Raw genomic sequence first — 13654 nt, 5'->3', positions numbered from 1 at the left:
AATTAATTATGAAAATATCACAATTTGACTCATGGTCACATTTCTGTTCAATCTTAAACCTTGAACCTCTCATTTTTTTGGATCTTTGGACAATTTATTTTTTAAAGATCTAGGATTATATGACACTATATTAAAATCTGGACCCAATCCAATCAAATTAACCTTGAGTCGCGGCATGATAAATTTTTTTTTTTTTTTCAGGAAAAGTTGACAATAGGAAAGAAATTCAAAGTTTGGATTTTTTTTTCCTTTTAAGCTTTGCTAGATACAACAATTTAACTTATGTAAAATTTATCATGATGAGATTGAGAAGTTGATCTTATGGTTTGTCTTGTTGATGGCTTCTACAGTAGGAGCTTATTGGTTTTGCATATGAAGATACAGTGAAATTGAGTTTTGATTTTGCAATAAATCTTTGGTGATTCTTAAACTTACCATTTTTTTTTCAATTATAAAATTGTTTTAAAAATGAAAATACAAATTTATATCTAATGTTTTAGACAATTCACCTCTTAATTGGAACAGTTTGAAGGGAAAAAATAAGAAGAAGCTTCATACATATGAAAAGGTTAAAAAGGCAAACACGAAAGGTGCATAAAATATGAATATAATTTATTTTGTTCTAAATATCATTAGGGACAGTTAGATTGTTTTTGTTTCTATACTGTCCATCATTGAAATAACTTTTATTATTAAAAAGATAATGTCATTCAATTGGGTTTTAGGGCACCATTCCGAACAAAAATTCACATCAAATTCATTCCAATAAGAGCAGTTCATACTTCATATAAAAAATTTGGTGACATATATGCAGATAAAAAAAAAAGTTAGTGATATATATAAGAGTTGTTAATATGAACGAGCTTTTTCCATGCTTTTGGTTCCTCCAAACATATACTAAAGGTAAAACCCACTTCAAAATTCATGCTATTCTTAATTGTAACTCGCAACAAAGCTATTGTTTTTGACCAACTTGTCAATCGCACTTGTTGATGCGCCTTCAATTGATGCAGAATCTCTGTTGACAACTATTCATCAAGTCCATGGAATATTCACTAGTAAAGAATCAACATCCTCAATTGGCGTCACACCATTCACCATGTCAATGAATTTCACACCTAATTTCTCAACAACATTTGTTTGATTAAAGTGTTGGACATGGAGGAACTCCAATTCAAGCACAATAGAATACCTATGCGTTGGGTGAATCCAAGGTAGCTAGGTTGAGGGCTCAGAGAGAATAGTAAGGTCGGCTTTGGTGGAAACGGTCCTGACATCTTCATCTGGGAGTAAGGAGTCACCCATGATTCGATAGGTAGAGTTTTTGGTACCTATGATCCTTTGCTCACAGTCATTCCACGTGTAGGGTTCGGATCCAACCATGTCAGCATTCTCACATGCCTTGGCTAGTGTACTGTACACAAGGTAATAAATTGAACAAAGAGGGAGAGAAAAAAGAATAAGAAAAATTAAGGAAAAAATCACTGAAGAGGAGAGGCAGAGTTTGAGGAAGGCCAAAGGAGTTATTGATGGTCTCATTTTTTGAAGATGAACAAGAATAGAGCACGGACACAGGCAAGAGAGTTTTTTTTTTTTTTTCTTCTAAATGAGGCTCCCCTTGGCCCTAGTGTGGCTCCACCACTGGTTGTAGTTGTGGTGGTGACCTTCAGCAATATCACCATATGAAAATCTCTGACCCTTCTTTTCTTTTTCTTTTTTTCCAATTTTTATACCAGCTGACTTTTTGTTTTTTGACCAAAATGGCTAGTATCACCCAATACATCTGGTATTGACAGTACCAATCAATGTGTAGAGCAATACGAAAAATTCCAGCCATACCGGCTAGTACAGTAGTAACCCCCTACTTTCAATCATGACTCATGCTAAAGGGTCTCTTCATATATTTCTTTCTACTTTCCTAGATTTATAGGTATATCTACTACATATATTGTCAACCTACATATTAATGGAAATAAAATTTTTGCACCAGTACCACCAGTACCATATCCTTCCTACACCTATTGCCACTGTCCGTTGGTTGGGGGAAAGGATCTTTGGTTCGTGCCAACGGCGTGACCATCTTAAGGAAGAATGAGATTTGCACCTGACATGGACATCCAACACTCACAAAAGGGAGATAGTGACTCCCTGTGATCAGAGGCTATGAAATCCCTCATTTTTATTGGCTATGCTTGTGCTGGACCACTGTCAAGGACACGTGCATCACTCCTAACGCCCTTGATGTCCCTTTCCTTGTCTAAGAATTGCTCCCCACGTAGTGGCAAGGTCACTCTCTATGTCACTACCCTAACTTCGGCGTGCTCATTCACTCTCCTCTAGCCATTACATAGTACAACAACTGTATTAAAGTTCAAATGGGGGAATCATGGTTTGACACCTGTCTTTTGTACTTGGCAACATTTCTTGGACTATAAGAGAAACATGTTACTGGCAAGGAAGTCAATACCGTACCGGAGGCTGTTCCGATTTGGCCACCGGTACGATATATTTCGGATACCAGTCAATACCAGTGTACCATTTTGGGTTTACCGTTATTTTATATATTTAATACACACACACACACACAAAATCTCTATTTACGCACACATACACACACAGACTCTCCAACTTTTAGTCTCATAAATACCTTTCATTTCAACTATTGTGTACTGATTGATACAGCAACCTAAAGATCAACTGGAGATTAGAATTGATGCAGGTAAAACAATTAAAAAAGAAGAAAATGAAACTCTTAACTCAAATACCAAATCCAAATTAAGTAAAAAAATTTAATAGATTAAAGGTTAGGTGAAATAATGAAATTATCTACAAAATAATTTCATTATTGATTATTTTAGAGACAAAAACTACCACAATTACAAAAAAAAAAAAAAAAAAAAACACAGCATTTTGTGTTTCAATCCGGTACGGCCAGTATTTTTTTCGGTATAAAATAGAAGTGTACCGGTACCGGTGCACTGGCCGGTACGGTCGGTACTGGTACGGTATTGACCACCCTGGTTACTAGACCATTAGAGTAAGAATCAGGAGAGAACACTAGATAAAAGAGTAGAAAGTTTGTAAGGAAGTGAGGTAGAGAAAAAACCACTCTTTTAGTAAGAATACCACCATTGTGCAAGGAAAACTTCAATTTTTACATAATAGAGAGCTTGAAGGAGTAAGGGGTATTCACCCTTGCTCACCCGTGGTTTTCCATCCCTTCTTAAGGGTTTTTCATGCACATTTCCCATTGTTTTCTTCACTTTCCTTGTAATGCTTTCTTTTTCTCTCGATTTTATGATGTTAAAACTTTTATTTTTATCACTTTCTAGTTTTTTCCATCAAAATATTCTGTTAGATAATTTATTCATTTTTCATACAAGTTCACAAATCTAATTTGCACGTACACCTTATTTATATCTTTTCACTTCAATTAGTTTGGGTTGGTTTTTAAAGTAAGGTGTCGTATCGAAAGACGGATTTCTAATAAAAAATTATTGTTCCATTTACTCCACTTTTCAAGAGGCTAGTGACTGCACATTTGTAGTAAAAAATCTTGTACCATTTGCTCCACTTTTCAAGGAGTCATCACGTGTATGGTTAAAAATCACAGCTATGTAGTGCCTTTTCTTTAACTGTTTTTTTTATTTATTATTTATATTTATTATTAAATTGATAAATATATATTATATAACATATGAACATAATATATATTATTAATTTGAAACAATATTTATAATTGGTTATATGATTATATTATTTAATGCAAATGATTGTTGTATTGTATTTATAATTTTGAAATTTGAATAAACAAACTTCTCACTTTCGAATTTTGACACCACGTGTGCTTTCTTTCTTTTTCTTTTTTCCTTTTTTTGGGTAAATATGTTACTAATTGTTATTACTAATTTGGGTATGATTAGAGATTAATACATTGGGTTCGCTCTTGTCAAATAATATAGGCTTTGACCAATACAAATAAATAAATAAATAAATATACTGTAGGGACACGATTTTGAGACCAAGCTCAAAATGTAAGGGATCTTGGCCTAGTAAACCCAATATAATAAATTTGTAGAGAGTGGGTTAAAGAGCTAGACTTTAGTGCATGGATAACAGTTAATATGGTTTGAATGATGAGCCAACAAGAATTGAACCCGGTTTGTGCAAAAAAGTTTGTCCTCGGCACAGTCCGAGGAGCTCTGTTCTAGTATATATTTGATGACAATGGTTACAGGAGTTGTTGAGATTGCTATAGTGCTTTCTCTTCTACTTTTTTCATCCTCTTTGTTCTCTAGGATCTCTACCCTTGTTTATATTACATATCTCCCTTCATGCTTACCCTACACGTGGACTACATGTGGACAGTTGATGGTTTATGCTGATACTTGTCCCATCAGCCCTCTCTAAAAGTCTTCTGGGGTGGCTGTAAGGCTGCCATAATACTGTTCAGAGGTCACTTCCTTATTAATGCGGTGGTAGCAGCTTTCCCTTAGATATTTTTGAGTCCTTATCTCTCTTGTACGTTCATGATGCTCATTGCTACCATTAGAACTTTCTGAAAGGTCATCCTTAATCATTAGGATCTATATCAGATTTGCGTTTAGCTTTATCCGAGGAGATAGTACTCCTCGGACTCGGACCACCCATGCTTCTCGGCCAAAACCACATGCTCTCGGCCAAATCCCAAAATCCATGACCCCACATATACATATAAAATATATATTAGCAATAATTCCAAAACGGTATACTGGTATTAATTGTTATTGAAATATATTATTCTCCTAACCAAATTGGTACAGCTTCCAGTACGAAATTGATTCCTGAAACCCTTCAATTTGAGCTTTGAGTCCTTCCTTCTTCTTTTTTGTTTTCGTTTTGGTTATGCGATTCGTTTTCCATTAATACTTAGGTTGACAAGATTTGACCAAATGTTTTACCAATATAATAGTTGTTAATCTCTAATCATCTCAATATTTTGCAAGGACGAAGAATATAAAGGGATAATGTAACATTTGACCAACAATTTATATTTTTTTTAATCTCATTTTAGTGACACATAATATATAATAATAAAAAAAACTTTACAATCCTATAAAATAAAAAATTTGCAAATATAGTAGATGACGTGTAATATAATTAAAATTAAAATTTTCAAATATTATAAAATACTATTATACAAGGTATAAATATTCAAAATGAGTTCCATATATAGTTATGTACTACTAAAAATAAGATTCCTCTATTTGGATTTGACTTTTTAATTATCTCAAATTGCCTCACATGACAAGTAAAAACATAACAAACTGTAATTAATGGGGGATAAATAATTTATATTTCCTAATTTCTTCTTTCGCTTTACACAGATTCTAATTGAATAGTTTCAATTTAAAACAATCCCCATGTACCCACGTCCACCCACCCCTCCAAATTTCACGTAAAGGCCTTCACATTTTCTTTATCTTTTATGTTTTCACCTCAAATCTCTTCACTATTTTTTTTTTAATAAAGAAAATGGGTAATTGCATTAATTTCACATGTGGTGTGACTTAAAATTGTTTTACCTACTCGAATTTGAAAAAATATCAATTTACCTATTTGAGATAAATTCTATTTAATTTTAAAAAAAAAATGTAAACTCTATTTAATTTTCGTAACTCACTGTTAAAAAGTGAATTAAATATATATTTTTGTTCTCTTTTTACTTAAAAACACAATAAAAATAAGATCAAAATGGAATTGGTCACTCTTTCCCTGTTGAACATGAAGAACATGCACTCAGAAAAATAAAATCCAAATCAATCTCCATAATTTTATAGCTAAAGCCCACTTTCTACTAATTTTATATTTGTTGCTCGCCAACCCACTTTCTACCGATATCTGTTTCTCTTTTCTTCTTTCTGCCATTGTCTCTCGCCTCCCTCTATCAGACCAAAAAGTCCAAAACTCTCTTATCTTCTCTCTCATGGAAATTTTCGTTGAGCTGGAATTTTTATTGGTTTGCTCATATGAATTTTCATTGATTGGGTTTGTGTTTGAAACTTTGGATTGGGGTTTTGTTTGAATAGGAGGTTCGAAATTAAGCCGGATCTAGAGGAAAAGGAGCAGATCCATAAAATAAAAAGAGTGTAAAAATCTTGAGAAGGTTTGTGTGGATTTGGTTCTTGGTGACTAGATGTTGAGGATAAGGACGCGGTGAAAATCCCCACCAAGGATTTGCACATCACCGCCGGGAAGTCCCCTTGTGGTGAAGGTACGAACACTATGATAAAAATGTAAAAATTTGGTTTGGCAACCCACTGATCCAGGTTGATTGGGTCGTTCAATAGCTGATTCTATAGATTATCTTTCCATAGAAAGTAATTAAGTGTTATACCCAGTATGGAAAAAAAGAAGAAGGTTGATTGGGTTGTGGATTTTCTTTTTATTTTGAGAGGTGCTACGTCCATAATATTTTTACAACAAATCATAGGTGGTTAGTTGTTATTGGTTCAAATTTGAACCTAATACTAATATTACTTTTTTGCCCCAACAATAACAACCAGTAACATCCTGCCACTTAGGATTTGTTGTAAAAATGTTGTGAAAATGTTGTGGACATATCATTTCTCTTTTATTTTTTCCTAAATTCATGTGGTGTTCTTGCGGTGGCGTTTTTGTTTGGCTTTGTTTACTATGGCCGAAATATTTTTTCCCCTTTGGTTTGTTTTTAGTTGGTTGATTTGGTGGTTGAATCTTATAGCTTGTTAATTCTGGAATGAATGTATTAATTTTGGATGAACACTTTGACGTTGTTCCTCTTCAATTTTTTACAAATAGCACTTTTTTATTTTATTTTTACTTGTCTTTTTTTTTTTATTTTTTTTCTTTATTTGAGGAGAGTCGTAAAAAGTTACTTCTATTTTTAATAGAGGCAGATTACGAAAAATAAATAGAATTTACCTCAAATAGGTAAAATAACACTTTTCAAATTAGTAAAAAGAAAGATATTTAGGCCAAACCACAAGTACCATTTTTCTAAAGGGAACATTGTAATTCGGTCCCACATTTTAAATTATTTTATTAAATTTATTAATCCAAATTATCCAATCATCTTTTAACCAAATGTTTCCTTATGTTTTTAAAGGATTCAGATCTTCTAGAGTTCCTAGGGTACTCTACCAAGTAGATTTCATTAAATCCTAACCACTCTTAAATGATTTAATGGTCTAGATTCTGCCATGTCAGCATTTCATTAATAATAATCTTAATTGTTTTGTTTTCAACATTATTTTATTATTTCAAGAATATTATTAATGAAATGCTGACATGGCAGAATTTAAACCATTAAATCATTAAAGAACGGTTAGGATTTAATGAAATCTACTGGTAGAGTTCCCTAGGAACTCTAGAGGATCTGAATCCGTTTTTAAATACTCCACCCTTATCCCATCTCATGCAGTTAAAAAAACGAGAAGTAATGCCATTTGATCAAAATAAAACAAAAATAATTTCACAGAAGAATACCAAGTAAAAAGCTTTTGATCACATTTCTAACAAAAAATAAATATTGGCACTTGAAACTTTGCATATTAGAGCATTCACAATGGTTTCTCCCATTCTATCCTATTTCATTATCTCAAAAAATTATTTTATCAATTATACTATACCATTTTATAATGCTTTTAGCATCCCAACTTTTTTTTTCTTATACAATACATTAAAATAATATATTTATACAATAAAATATATTTATGTCTCTCTAATTTTTGTCTCTCTCTCTCTCTCTCTCTCTCATCACCTCCATTACCACCGTGAAGACCTAAAACCCCAACACAGTTTATAAAAAAAAAAAAAAAAAACCAACACAAAAACTCATCCCAAACCCTAAGCAAACCCACAGCCATTGACCCAGTCTTTAAGCAGCTGCTGCCGCCACCATCGCCCCCTACTTCTGCCATCGCTTGTCGCCATCTCTAATTATCCCAAACCCATCTGTTCTCACCAACTCTTTCTCATCATCATCATCATCATCTTCACCGAAACCCACTACCAAACAAACCTAGCAAACACCGAAACCCACCATCAAACCCATCGAAACAAATCCCCCAACCCATCGGAAAAAGTCATAGCCACGGGACCTAAATCCAACCACCCAAACACCACCCAAACGCCACCCAAATTTGACCCAAACGCTGGAAATCCATGAACAAACTCACAGAAATCCATGAACAAACCCACACTGAAAACCCATGAACAAATTCACGACCTTCACATCTCCACCACAGAAGCTGATTGAGCCTCCACGCCATTGCCTCCATGCCGTTGAAGAAGAGAGAGCAGGAAGAAGAGAGAGCAAAAAGAAAGAGAGAGAGGAAGATAATGAAAATTATGAAATAATGAGAGAGGAGAGAGAAGACCAAATAGATTAAAAAACAATTTTTGTTTTTACCATTGAGTTACAGTGGGATTCTATATTTAGAATCGCACTGTAGCACAATTGTATTTTTTTTTTCAATAGTTACATTTTACAACTTCTAATGGAGTAGGCATTTTGGGCTTGAATGGTAAAATAGGCTTACATTTGACATTGCCCCCTTTCCGCTGCTGATGCTCTTAATTAAAGCTCGTGGAAACCCAAAAGAACCCCTATTTTAAGAACACGTCATAAGGATACAAAAACACATGCATCACTTGCTCACAATCACAACCAATGAACGAATGTTAGAATGACAGATGCATCACAAGATTCTTCTTTTTTTTTTTTGTTGATGAACTATCACAAGATTCATTTAATATCATAATTATATGCAACAAATACAATCTCACTCTTAACATGACTGCCAGTCACCAATCCATAATCTACACTTCCAAGCACCACCACGCCTAACTTACAGCAAGATCACTCACTAGCGCTGGGATACTAGTACACTGGCATTGCTCCAACACTCGGTCGGACACTCATACCTCCTCATATTACTCCATGTTTCTCATTGCAAGACCAATTTTAAAATTTACTTGTACTGTGGTTGAGTCGAGTGCATTTTTTCCTTGAAGCCTTTTTGGAATCTAGCCCAGCCGTGTAATTTTCTTCATGTGAAGATGACAGTGAAAATAAGTAAAAAGATTACTTTTGTGAGAAGTTATTTGGGATTAGTGTTTTTGTTTGAACCCTATGGAGTTTAGATTATTTGCTTATTTTAGATATTAGATGAATTATTATGCGATTTGGTTTTGAGACTAAAAGATTTTTATCATGGGTTAAATATGGACCTTTTGAATTGGAATTTTTGAGATGTGCTGGTCAGAACATTTTTTAGGATGGCCTTGTATTGGATAAGTTCAAATGCTTGACAAACAATTGAATCTTGAATTTTACTAGTAAAAATTTTCATTAGCTTAAACAATAAGTTTTTGTTTTCAAATAAAGTAAGAAGCAGAGAGAGGTTTGCCTTCTATTTCACAACAAGTTTGGCTTCTGTACCATTCTACTTGCATGTTTGTCTGTCACGGTGTAATTAAAATTTCGAAATCCAAAATAACCCAACAAACTCTATAGCCAAGTCAGCCAATGTTTTTTGATGAAGCCAAATTCGTCAGTCGATAGGTTTGTTCAGATGGAGTATGACCAACTGAATCTTGATTCATGTACAAGATCAGAAGTAGTGTTTCTCTTGAAAAGGTCACCAGCGTGGTGCCAGCCTATGAGTCTCTGATGACAAAGTCAGATATCTTAGAGAGAGAGAGAGAGAGAGAGAGAGAGAGAGAGAGAGAGAGAGAGAGAGAGAGAGAGAGAGAGAGAGAGAGATAAGGATAAATATTGAGAGTATTGTATCTTATATTTTTGTACCTTTGTTTGAGGTCTGATGTAGTTTATATAGTTGTTTGCTTTTCTAACCGTTGAAATTCTTCAATGGTAGCTTTAATGGCTTTGGTAATGCTTCTAGTGGTTTATTGTGGTGCTTTCAATATTTGTCCAACGGTCATGCTTGATTTATTCGTTCGTTTAGTAATGAAAAACGTATTTAATGCACCTTCATGACTCGTCCAAAGGCCTCTCTAGACAAAGGGATTTTCTTGATTCATCGTTAATAGTAGATTTTTTTGAAGTTAGGAACCTTTGTCCATCCGTCTCTTTCTTTTTTGCTTGCTGTTGATGCCCATTTTGGAAAATCCCAACAGCAAGAAGAAAACCAACAATATGGGTAGGAAAAGTGTTAGCAGATTGAGAGAAAAACCCATCAAGTCCGAATGACAGGAATAATGGGTCATAGGCCCATGAAGTAAACAAATGGGCATTAGGAAAAGCAAATGGGCCTAAAGGAGCCCAAAGGAAGAAGCAGTGAACCCATCGGCATTATGTGATGCAGAAAAGTGAGAATGGGCCACAACAGGCCTGAAGTAATGAAGTAAGAAAGTAAGGGGTTGATGGAGAGCCCATGAACCCCAAGGATGGAGGATATGATAATTGGGTCGGGGAAGCCCAAAAGAGTTAGTAAAATTCCAAGGGAATGTAGAATTGGAAATGGGACGAGGATGCCCAAGGAGGAAGAAATGGGCCAAAGGAGCCCATAAGCAATGTCATGGGTTAAGAAAGCCCAAAGAAGCATAAGCATGGACCCAATAACAATACTGGATCATTGTAACTAATTGAGAGAAAAGCACACAGCAGAAGAGGCCCAGCAAGCATGGATCAAATAGTATCGCAGTAGGAATAACAGGATGGCATGACAGGAGTACTGGCAAGCCAATATAAGGATCAAACAGTGGGCTAAAAGAGAGAAAAGCCCACGATCGGGCAAGGCCCAGCCCTTAAAGGAAGCATACCCTAAACAGCGGAGGGTCAGAAAATAGTTCACACCACAAGAGATCAAGAACAAGCTGTAGAATGCACAGGTAAGCCTCTAGACCATGGCAAACGCATAAGCAACATGCAAGTTTTGGACATACATGGAAGTGGAGCACGCACAAGGCCCAAGCACCACCAACTTGTACCCAGCCAATACAAGAATAGTGGGTCATGGGTAAGAGGTAAGAAAGGGTATGGTCTGGTAGTGGGGAGAAGGGAAGACCTATTTTGGGGTTCCCGCTCAAACTCTTTTGGAGGAAATGTTCTGCTAGGATGACATACCATCCAAAAGAGGGAAGGATGAGTTGGAACCACTAGGTGCATGCTATAAGTGATAGTAAGAGAGAATACCCACACTGTGGTGGATAAGAATGCCACGGTGAACAAGCAAACAAAATAATTTTCTTTGTTTGGTAATGGGGAGTGGCACGGCCAGCACAGGTAAGTGGTGGTGGCCGGGCAATTAAAAAATCAGTGGGTGGTCAAGAGGGATACCCACATCCAGACAAAAGTAGTTAAAGGGTAAAATGGTAAAAGTTGGTGGCAAGCACGACAAACAGTATATAAAGGGCTTTTACTGTGTACGGCGAGCATACCTGCCATTCTACACTATATTTCTCTTCCTAATTTTGTTACTTTCATTCTTTCCCCACTATTTTCTTTCTTTCTTAGTGCTTGCTCATGTAGTGTTATAGTGGTGGAGGCACTGTGATTTTCTCCTAGTGGTTGCTATTGTTGCCATTCTTTTACTGTGTACGGTGAGAGCCCTTTATATACTGTCTGTCGTGCTTGCCATAACTCTTCTGTAACAGCTTCGCCATTCTTTTACTGTGTACGGCGAAAGCCCTTTATATACTGTATTTGCTTGCCATAACTCTTCTGTAACAGCTTCGCCTGCCATGGGCATGTGACCAAAGTTTCAGCAGAAGGGGCATAGTTTGTGCACAAGTGGGCCTAAGGTGGGTTGCAATTGGACCGATTCCAACTCTCCTATCCATAACACTTGGACCTCAGTACAGCAGGAGGCAGTCCAGCCCAAAATCACAAAGGCCCACCACACTCGCCTAGGAGCTTTTCTTGAAACTTCAAGTGGCCATTGCCTCCACGTTGGTCTTTTTGTTTCTAGGGATAGTGCATTTAGACCAATTTTGACCGGTTTGTACCCACTATTGCATCTATCTTTAAATTGGTGTCGTCTATTGTGTGAAATGTCTATGGAAGGGGGAGGGAGGTCTATTGTTAAGTTCAGTGAGCTAGAGACGGGTTTATCATCTAGTGATAAACCTGTGGAAGTGGAGATAGATATTGTCACTTTGAAACCTTCATCCTCCAAACCCTTTTCTTCAAAACCCTCATCTTCTACTAAGCCTAGGTCCTTCCATGCCCTTAAAGAATCGTGCAGTTTGGACAAAGAGACGCTCTTTAGATTTAGGGATAGGTTTCAATTTCCATATGAAACTAAGATTTGTCTTTCTCGTGAGAACAAAAAATTTTGTGCCTTTGCTCATGGCAAGGTTTGTTTTTATGAAGCTATTTTTTTGTGCGGCCTTAGGTTTCCCGTTCATCCCTTCATGATGGAGCTCTTTCATCGTCTTAATATTGCTTCGGGGCAACTCATGCCGAACTCATGGTGGACCGTCATTAGTTGCATGACAATTTGGTTGATCGTAAATGACGGGGATATGATTAGGATGAACGAGCTTTTACAATTGTATCATCTCAAGGAGTCTAAGCAATTTGGGTATTATGAGCTTGTACCTTAGGATAGGAAAGCTAGGCTCATAGTTGATTTGCCTTCGTCCTTTTGACATTGGAAATCTATAGTTTTCTTCATCTCCAATAGTGGTTCAAAAACTCTGTTTAATGATTTTCAAGGTGATATCCCCAGATTGTTGTGTAGGTGGGAAGTCCCAAAACTTGGTGTGTTGTTTCTGCAAAAAAACTCTTAACTTTCTCTTGTTGCTATTTAACAGGATTCTGATCTTCGTCTTGTGTGCTTGCCTTTTAGTCACAGTTCATCCAAAGTTGTAGAGTAGATACAAAGGACGGGTTGAGGCGGCTTTTGATTACGTGAAGACCATTGATGGTTTTGACAATCTTATTGACCCTCATACTCTGTATCGTCATTTCCTAGGTGTCGAGCCTTCTCCTTACATCTTGAGGTCTTTGTTGATGTAGATATTGTATTTTGTCTACCATCGATTTTCATGGGCCCCGAAAATTCCAAAAATATTAACTTCTCTCCATAGGACCATAAAAACATTCAGATTGACGTGGCACAACCCGTTTGGGCATCGGAGCACTCGAAGTGCCTTTTTAGTCAAATTGACCAAAATGCCCCTAGTCAACTCTAGGTTGACCAAAAGTCAAAGATTATCAAAATTATCCTTTTTTTTTTTTTTTCATTTTTTCGCATCAAACCCGAGCTACTCGGAGATTTTTGTCAACTTTGACTAAGTTGGACTTGAGGTTGACTCATTGGGCACCAAAAACCCTAATTTTGATTCGATTGTCAAAATGGGTTGGGGCTAGTGTCATTCCAAAGATTATCAAATTCCATTTCTAACGACTATTCATGGGTCGAAATCGGAGTTAAAATGGTTGAGATATCTTGAAAACCATGTGAAGTGCATTAGCACGCTTCCTACACTCATAACTTTTGATCCAACCGTCGGAATTTCAATTTCTTTAGTGTTTTGAAAACTAGACATCCAAAACTTTTTAGGGATACCAAGATCAACTTAATTGAAGTCTAGTAAGACCTTCAAATATGTAATCAAATTTGGGCGGGACAAGACAAAATTGTTGATGTAACTAAACCGGGCC

This window comes from Castanea sativa, chromosome 2 (genome assembly GCF_040712315.1).
Source record: "Castanea sativa cultivar Marrone di Chiusa Pesio chromosome 2, ASM4071231v1".
NCBI classification, from domain to species: Eukaryota; Viridiplantae; Streptophyta; class Magnoliopsida; order Fagales; family Fagaceae; genus Castanea; species Castanea sativa.
This window is presented reverse-complemented; position numbering follows the sequence as displayed.